We start from the raw sequence: 8,052 nt of genomic DNA, 5'->3' as shown, positions 1-8,052 counted from the left end.
GTGTATATATATATATATATATATATAGATATGCGCCCGCTTCCACTCATTATGGATTCCTTATTACTCGGGATAGATTAACGGATTAAATCTTAACCGACGACAGACTGGGCGGAGTAAGACTTGGACGCCTTTTCACCGGGTTCCCTCTATATTCGCCCGATTCGTCGCCCGAAGGTTTTCTACGACTAGAAAACGGGTCGATAAACGCCTCGTAAAGAATCCCATTATCCCTCGACGTCGACAGCCATTTTGACCCTGATTATACGCGATCTCTTAACCAACAGTCGCTTAATACCGCTCGAGGTATTTCATTCTCTTTTTTTACAAGTTTCCCTTCCCCTCTCTTCCTTTTTTCTCCTCGCGCTAGATTGAATCGCATGTTGGTTACTTTATATCGTTTAATCGTCGCGCGCTATGAAACATTGGATCGGAGGAGGAGAAAGGGAATAGAAGGGTTTTTTGTTTTTTTATTTTCTCTCTCTCTCTCTCTCTATTTTCTACGATCCTCTTAACGCGACGTACCGTTAACGCGCGACGAACGCTCGAGCGGAATCGCGTTTCACCGGCGATGGTTTATCGCGAATGGTATGCGAATCACGCGGACAAGCGATTTCGCGAAGAAAATCGAACGGTACAGAGTGTCGTGCCGGTTAGATCGTGGACAGAGAGGGAGAGAAAATGAGAAAAGTGGCGTTAAATTTGATTAATACTTCGAAGGAAGATGATGATGAGTCTCCGAGAGGAGAGAATTTAATGATTCGCGATTCGTTCCGTTCCTCCGGATTTTTTTCCAAGGATGCTTCCTGGAAATTCGATTAGCCGTTTGGAATGTGACCGATGTTTTTAAGTACCTTAAGAGACGAGAACTTTTTGAACAGCATGTTTCTTCGTACACGAAATTATTCACCATACGAAGAATATGAATGAAATTAAACTTTCATTCACTCTATTCCTCCGTGTCTTTTCTTTTCCTTTCTTTCCACGTAACCGTTCTTCGAGTAAACTAACTCGAAATTCGAAATTATTCCCTCCTCGCGTCGTTTTAGAATTCCATCTATCGTTGTATCTTCGTCGCAAAGAGAAAGAAAAAAAAAAAGAAACATGGAAGGATTTTAGAAGAAGAAAGACGGCGGAGCACGCTATCGGGGGCAAGGTTTCCACGAATTAACACGTCCCGATGAAAATGGAGGCGTTCGATCGAACGTAACAGTTCCACGGGATCGTGGCAGTCCCTCCGTTGACCTCGTAAAGTCGGATCGGTAATACGGAACACTATTTATTCCCCAAGTTTCGAAGGCTCGGGCGAGCCGAAAGCAGCTCACTTCGAGGTAATTACGAGGATTCGCCGTCTTTCTCGGCGGCGGCGGCGCGCCGCCTCGACCCATCTCGCTTTCTTCCCCCGCGCAAAGTATACAACCGTCTCGCTCCCGCCCGCCGATTCTATCGGGCATAATTACCTTTCGCTGTCCCTCTCGGATAATCATTGTAACACCTAAGCACCCTACCTAACCTAACCGGAGCCTAGCCAGCGTTTCCACCGTTATTCGCCATCGATCGGCCGCCCCTTCACGACGATTTCCGTGCTACGACGTGGTCATTGCTGCCGTACCGAGTAGATCGTTTCGCTAACGATTACAGTGTCACTCGGCCAATCTAGGATTATCGCTATTTCGAAACCTGCATGCGTGCGAGCTAGCTCGGTCTGCTATCGATATTGCGCGCCGTGATTGCGGGGATACAACCGATTTCTCCCGCTCCCCGCCTCCTTTCGACCAATCCAACTCTAACTCTTCTAAGGATTTTTCCTTCGGTCGACGTGCTACGATACGCTACGATACGTGTTCGAGCGTTGCCACGGGATGCTTGATCCCTGGAACGAGACAGTTGTCGCAATTAGTCCAAATTATTTGTTTGCTTTCGAGATGTAGATTACATTTTCTTTTCCTCTTTTCCTTCTTTTTTCTGAGAAATTGAAATTCTAGAAATCTAGAACCAGAGACGATCGTCCTTCGATCTTGCAAAGCGGTAACATTTAAAAACTAATTTTCTACGTCTATTTGGATTGTTCGAGTTGAAACTAACTTCGTAAAATCCCTTCTCTCGATTCCACTTTTTAAATCTCCCGAGCACAATGAGACATATCGACCGTATCATTAACGACGGAAATCGCCCCGAACAATTTCCATCCACCTCCGGCAAACATCTACCTCCAGTTCATAAGTACCACGATTCGCGCAATGCTATTACCTGTCCTTACGCAACCACGCTTGCATAACCACGCTTGGCCATTCCCCGCTGAACAAAAGAAATTAAACGTTCCTTCTTCCTCGCGCAAAGACGCCCGGCAACGATTAAATCCGCCTTCCACGCTCGGCGAGAGCACGCTCTCCTCGGCGATCGATCGCGATCGCGACCCGGTAAAACGGGTGGAACGGCCCAACCGTTTACACGCGCCTCCCTCGATCGATGACTTTTCGCCGCCACGAATCGATTTCGAGCTTTGCTTTTATCGATCCCTGTATATTCAATGAGGGGATACGCGGCAACACGCGCGACGCGTTAAATCATTGAAATTTATGCAGAACTGGGGGAGAGAGGGGAGCAGGGTGGGAGGAAGGGGGACCCACTACGCGCAGTATCTTTCACTTTTCATTACGGGATCATTTGTCATGCGTCCGTAGATCCCTTATCACCGGCCGATCATAAACAACCGTGGCATAAATTTCAACTTTCGCGCATAACCTGACGGCGAACCATCGACCGGCCCGCAACCGAGAAATTTATTACTTTAAAATCCACCGATCGGGATGCGTTGTTCCATCAACTTCCGTATCTCTCCTCCAAGTTTCTTTCTTATCTTTCCTCGCTTGCGTCTTCGATAATGGAGCGCGTGGATCGTATCTTATCGATGGAGGATTGTCTCTGATCGCGGCCTGTTTCAGTGGAGATGCGTTTGAGAAGATTTGGGGGTACGAGTTGACGTAATGCGGGGTCACGTGGAAAGTTGAACGGCACGTTACCGATTTCTGCTCTCGGAAGATTTACGAGGAGTTTACACGGGAGATCGTTCGAGGATTGTCGTTTGAAGATTGGATTGACGTGGTTGGATAAGAAAATATGATTTTTCGGAGAGGAATTAAACGTCCTAAAGAATTGTGTTTCAGAATTTTGTCCAAGAATTTGTGCAAGTATGTCTTCTTATTACGCAAAGTTCCGTGCGAGTTGATTGAAATGTTGTTTTTGACAACGAGTTATTTTTATTTCAATTTATAAAGTACGCGTAATTACAATTTATAAAGGTTCATAAATTTTTTCAACGATCTTATAAAGCTACGTGTAAAACGATGCAATGAGTTTTATATTCGTAGATCGTTCGATAAGGAGTCATGCGAACAATGAGAATAGGAACAAATTAAAGAATGATTAAGTGGATTGAGTTTCGAGATTACAGATGCGCGGAAAGATCGACAATTCGAGATTAAGAGTGAAAAAATAAAACGCATAAGAATAAAATTTCCATTTTTTAAAAAATATAACCAAAAATGCTAAGAAAAACTCCACGAAAGATCCACGAAATTCTCCTCCTAACATCCAAACCTATCGAAAAACAGAATAACAAGAACGTAAAATTTTTACAATTAAAAAATCTTATCGCGAATCTCCAAATCTTTCTCCAAAAACGTTCTAAATTTTACTCGTAACGATAATTTCAATTAGATAAATCGAACAATCTTTCGAAAAAAGATTTCCACCGTTCTCGAATAAAAAATATCCAAATTTCCTTTCTCCGGTCATTCGATCCCGATTCGACCATTCCCTCCCACGAGACATCGTTCACGAAACTCCGTAACGTGGCATAGACGTGGAGGGTGGAGGGGAGGCGTGGGTTTCACAAAAGGATTTAATGCCCTGTAGACGAATCAGCGTCCTGCGTTCGTTCACCCCGCGCGCCGCATAATTATGTGTCTATGCTTTATGGCAACGATGTAACGAACGCGCGCGGGTGCGCTTTCAGACGCTGTAAATTAAAGTTGAGAAAGTGCGCGGTACGCGAGCAGTCATCGCGAGCGGGAGAGGGAGAGAGGGAGGGAGGGAGAGAGGGAGCGAGAGAGCGAGCGCGCGTTAATTAAAGCTCATTGTAATAAAGAGCACTTTTTATTCACTTTGCCTCGTTCAGGCAGAGCCGGGTTCGGGTTCTCCTCGTAGCGGCGCGGGATATTTTTATGTTTAATTATATTAGGTTTTACGAGGTCGGCACAGTCGACCGTCTTGGCCGACGTAAAACGTCCCCGGTCCCGAACAGTTTTCAACTTTAATTGTCGACCACCAGTCGACCGGTGGTTTATCCGGTGGCTATAAACACCGGCCCGGCGACACTTCCCTCCTTCGATGAGAATACGCCGCGGCGACGATCCTCGCTTCGTCTTCATTATCCACCCTGCTGGACGAATTAATTACGATTTTGTTTCGAGACACGTCCGCCTACCCTTCCTCCTACGTTCTTGCAATTTATCGCGTTGCACGCTGGTAATTGATATTTGATTGCCGGGGATCGATTAAATCCCTGGCTGGATCCTTTGGGAGATTTTCTTGGAATTGGAATTTAGCGAGCTATGGTTCTTTTTTCTTTTTTATTTTTTGGAATATTTTTATCCTCCAAGAATTCTATCTCCAAGAGTTTGAGAAACAATTGAAGAAGCATTCTTGTGCTATTCGAATACGTTAAACTGTATAATTCTTATGACAAATTGTACATTCTTACGAGAATTATCCAAGAAATTATTGTCTAAATAATTTGAATCGTCGCTAAGAAGTCGTAAACTAAGAAGACTAATCATCATCGTTAGATTCTAATTGCAAGGAATATCATTAATACTGAATACGAAAAAAAAAAAAAAAAGAAAAAAAGCTAACACTTTCTCTTTCACGAACGTAAACGACACGATACTGGACAAATGCACCTATCAACCGTTTAAGATGCATTTTCTCCAGAGATTTCCAACAGAGGAAAATCGAACTCTCCGAAAGAAGTTCCTGAATCGTTACAAAGAAGGCATAGTGATGATTACCAAGAATGCACATGTATCATTTACAAGCGCATTAAACGGCAATGGCGCGACCGCAAGTTACGTAAGTGTCAAGTTAAATATAGCTAAAACTCTCGTTCTACCTTATTAACCCCAACTAACGAGAAGCATCGTGATCTCTTTCAACGCGTATATACACGCGTTTCATCCTCAAGAGTCAAGCAAATTTTCGAGCAAATTTCCCTATTGCTACACGTGAAACCATCCCTCTATTTCAATATATTCTTATTCGGGGGGGAAGGAGGGAAGGAAGGAGGGGGGGGACGGTATCCGATGATTAAAATTGATATTCGTCCGATCAAATTTTCCTATTCCTTCTCATAGAACGATTCCTTTATTTCGGTATTGTTACTTAGGGGAAATGGGATCTGATGATTAAAATCGATTTTCATCCGAACGATCGGTCAACCAATCGGTCCAATATTCGTTTTTAGCCGCGAGACGAGATAATATTCGAATTTTTTTTCTTTCCCCCCCCCCCCCTCCCCCCTAACGAAAAAGGATAACTCATGTTGATATCAAGATTCGAACGGTTTCAGGATATGGCCGCGATGTAAGCTGTGGATCTCTCTTCCATCTCCCTCCTCCCCCTCCCTGGCAACCGTCCTCTCTCTCTCTCACTCGCTCCTGGCACCGAGAGATATCAATTAGCACTACGTCCTGGGGAATTAATCTCGGGAATTAATATCGCGACGTTGCCAATTAATTTTCGTTAATTTCGAATCAGCAGTTTCCAGAGCAGTGCCAGTGCGGCCCCCTAACACAAATCCCTATCGCCTATGGTCGTGCCTCTCTGTGCTTCCAAACTTGGGTAACAGACAGAGAGACGGGCAGGAACTAAGACGAGAGGGAAAGAGACAAAGAGACACGTACGAGGAGACGGACGAATTGGAGCGAAAGAGAGGGATATATATATATTTATTATTAGAGAGAGAGGGAAAGAGAGAGGGAGAGAGTGAGAAGAGGAGTGGAAGGAACGAAGGTTCCACAACTGCGACGCTGTGTAGACACTTCCATGAAAGTTTCGAGCGAACAAGCGGTTGCCTCGTTGGCCGTTTCTTGCTTGCACGCCCAATCGGAAGAGTATTGCTTGCAACGTTTATCAAAACACACCGTTTAATTATGACCGTGCGTTGCCACTGGCGTCGAAAGTGGCGTCGTTGCGTCATTGCTGCACTCTCAAAAATCGCGCCCGGATACACTGTCCTCCCCTACTACTCCCCTACTACTCCTCCTCGGTTACGTTCGGTTACCTTCGGCCGTTCTCGGTTGCTCCACTGACCATAACTTTTCACCCTATTCAGAGGCACAAATACGCATACACTTTTAAATAATAATGTAAATAAATGACGGACCAAGAGAGATTTGTTTTGAAATCATCGAGTGTTCATCGAGTTCGTGGGAAAAATATGTGCGAGATTATCTGTGTTTACACGTGTGAAATTTCTCGGAAACAAACGAGGAAATTTATTTCTTGGAATTTCTATTCCTCCTTTTTTTCGTTGTCCGCGAGAGGACAAACAAAAATATTAACGAAATAAAGATATTGCGAAGTTAAATTGTTCCGAATGTTTCTTGAGAGACAGAGAGACACAGAGAGAGAGAGAAACAAAGAAAGAGAGAGAAATTCTTCTATACTAAAGATTTCAATACGCGATAATTTCCTCTTCTTAATAAAGAGGAAACTATTATAATTATATATGTATATATACTTCTAGAATTATAAATAGAGTTTGAATGTTTNATATTCAAAGAAATATTCTTTATAACTTTTAGAAAAATAACTTTTTAAATAAATCTTTATTTACGATACATATTTTTTGATCTATATTTAAAACCGTATAAATTTATATCAATAAAATTGCAACAAACATCCATTCTCTAATTCTAAACATTATATTAATCTATATCGAACTAACAAAAGATAATAAACTATCGTAATAAATTAGTTAAAATGATTGTAATTTGTTCCCAGGAGTAAAGGTAACGAAGTAAATCGAAAGTCACGCATAAATGACAATGTACGCAATGTAAAATATCTCTTCTTATTAAAAAAAATTGATAATTCTATTAATATAATAATATAATAATATAATATTATTTCTAAATAGTTATAAATTATATAAAATTAAATAGTACGAACCTATCTCGATTGATACAGCATATTAGATAGCGAAGAAGCCTTTGGTCATCGTCCATTCGTAGATTCCGAAGATAATACGTCGTAATTTCCGAAAAGAGGACAAACACGCACATCACTCCTCACCGCACAAAATTTCGAAGCAGACTGCCGTCTTTGTTTACGATTTGGGACGGGCTTTGCCGACGACGCGCGAACATCGCTCGAGACACGAGAGCGCGAGAATCGAAGGACGTGAAATAATAATTCGATAATAAATTTCAATTTACTTTATAACCGCGTAATTATTTTATTTAATTAATTATTTATTTAATTTTTTTTATGAATATCGAAAATTCCTCTTTTCTTTTTTTTAATACTAATCTTTTTTATACCGTTTATATAATTCTTTGAATTATATATAAATTATTCATCGTATAAATAATAATGTAAATTTTATTTAATTAATAATCATTATAGTGCATTATAGTGCATAAAAATAATATATAAATATATATTTTTATACTATTTTTATTTAATATTAAAAGTTAGATTTATATTTAAGATCTAAATTTAAAAATGTAATGTAATTATTGTATATATATATAAATATAATAAATATTAATTAATATCGTTATAATGAATAATAATAAAATGTAAAGTAATTGAATATTACTAAATATTTATTATACTGAATTAAATCAGTTTAAAAAAAAAAAAAAGATAATCTTATATGAAAAAAGAATGATTTTTGCATTCATTATAAAAATATCTCAAAGTTGATAAAATTTTTAATTAATTTCGTGCACATATTAATTTGTTTAGTAAACAAACATATTAATA

The 8,052-nt window shown here is 40.6% G+C and overlaps 1 protein-coding gene across 7 annotated transcripts in view; it reads right to left on the bottom strand.

Annotated features, from left to right (window-relative positions):
• The window catches only part of LOC102670595 (POU domain, class 6, transcription factor 1), a 75,250-nt gene extending 67,870 nt beyond the window's left edge, over window positions 1-7,380 (bottom strand). For 3 of the 7 annotated variants that reach the window (XM_006607059.2, XM_006607063.2, XM_006607061.2), the window contains exon 1: window positions 7,234-7,379. The gene's annotated coding sequence lies outside the window, so the exon portion shown is untranslated. Of the gene's footprint in view, window positions 1-7,233 lie in introns of all 7 variants that reach the window. The other 4 variants (XM_006607060.2, XM_006607064.2, XM_006607062.2 and 1 more) reach the window with 3 other exon arrangements.
• Window positions 7,381-8,052: the final 672 nt, after the last annotated feature.

This window comes from Apis dorsata, unplaced genomic scaffold, assembly GCF_000469605.1.
Source record: "Apis dorsata unplaced genomic scaffold, Apis dorsata 1.3 scaffold_1, whole genome shotgun sequence".
Classification (NCBI taxonomy): Eukaryota; Metazoa; Arthropoda; class Insecta; order Hymenoptera; family Apidae; genus Apis; species Apis dorsata.
The sequence above is the reverse complement of the archived record's forward strand: the minus strand, read 5'-3'. Positions and strand labels throughout refer to the sequence as shown.